The 1289-nt window shown below is 46.7% G+C and overlaps 1 non-coding gene across 1 annotated transcript; it reads left to right on the top strand.

Moving 5' to 3' along the window:
* The first annotated feature begins 277 nt into the window (after nt 1-277).
* TRNAR-ACG (transfer RNA arginine (anticodon ACG)) lies at nt 278-349 on the top strand. Its single transcript has one exon. It is a non-coding gene; the product is annotated as a tRNA-Arg (tRNA).
* The last annotated feature ends 940 nt before the right edge of the window (nt 350-1289 follow it).

Below are 1289 nucleotides of genomic sequence, written 5' to 3'. Positions count from 1 at the left end.
AAACTGGATGGTTCTTTTTGACCACATACGTGCTGCCAAAGGTATGGTGAGAGTCTGGTTGTTAGGAACGATATTCATCTGCGGAGTGAGGAAAGGTAAGGAAACCTAAGGTCCATCCATTTGACTGGTATACATAAGTAAGCATCTGTCCCACAAACAAAGAAAAGGCCTTGATGGGGGTGGCACCATATTGTGTTTGTGGGAGAACGAATGGGCCACTCACCTTTTAAAGTTTGATTATATTGGTCCCTGGCTAAATTGCCTACAGGTTTGGACTTCCCTGGTGGCTCAGACGGTAAAGCCTCTGCCTACGATGCAGGAGACCCAGGTTCAATCCCTGGGTTGGGAAGATCTTCTGGATAAGGAAATGGAAATCCACTCCAGGTTTCTTGCTTGGAAAATACTATGGAAAGAGGAGCCTGGAAGGCTATAGTCCATGGGGTTGCAAAGAGTCAGACATGACTGAGCAACTTGATCATTTGTAAAGCATTCTGGAGCCTTTTGAGTTAACTCAATTGTCCTTAAGACTGGCCCTTGTCAGTGTGGATATGTAGGAGTTCCCATGGCTGTTGTATGATGGCACTGGTGTAGCTAAGTACCATGGAGCTCCTAAGGATAGGCAAACCCAGCAACCCCTGGCCAGCTGGGTGTTGCTGTTATTAAGAAGGCGATGAGTTGTGTTGAGAAACTGGTACAGACAAGGATCTAAGGGGGAGTTAACTCTGTAACCTGGGTCATACTGCCAACAGTCAGAGACTGATTTTTAGGGCAAAGTTGGTCCCTGATTTCGTTTGTCTGCTTTATTGTCCCTGTCCAGTAGGTTTTTCCATTTTTTTGTCAGACAGACACCTGTAATGGGTTGTAACAATCTGCATGGCATTTGGGGGTAGATGGAGGCACAGGGGCATGATGGCAATGCCACGGTGTCAGATCCTCTGAATGGGCACGAGTTTGGATCCTCTAGTGGGGAAAAGGTAGCACCCACAGAGGGCATAACTTGAAAACATTTTTTGGCACCCAGGCCCCTGGATATACATCACAGAGTTATGAAGGCAGTAGGTGGTTGGCCTATAGGGTTGGCTATCTATACATTCTTCTAGCTGATGGTCAAGTAAGCGTTTTTCAAAGGGTTGACTGTAATGTTGACAGGTGCATGATGGATAAGGAACGGCACCATCTGTTACAGCAAGGGCACCAAAAGGCTGCACAGCAGCCTGCACATAACAGATAACTGAACACTAGCAAAAGGTTTTCTCCCCATCTTTGGGTGGTCACGGCTATAGCAACTG

This window comes from Ovis aries, chromosome 2, assembly GCF_016772045.2.
Source record: "Ovis aries strain OAR_USU_Benz2616 breed Rambouillet chromosome 2, ARS-UI_Ramb_v3.0, whole genome shotgun sequence".
Lineage (NCBI taxonomy): Eukaryota > Metazoa > Chordata > Mammalia > Artiodactyla > Bovidae > Ovis > Ovis aries.
This window is presented reverse-complemented; position numbering and strand designations above follow the sequence as displayed.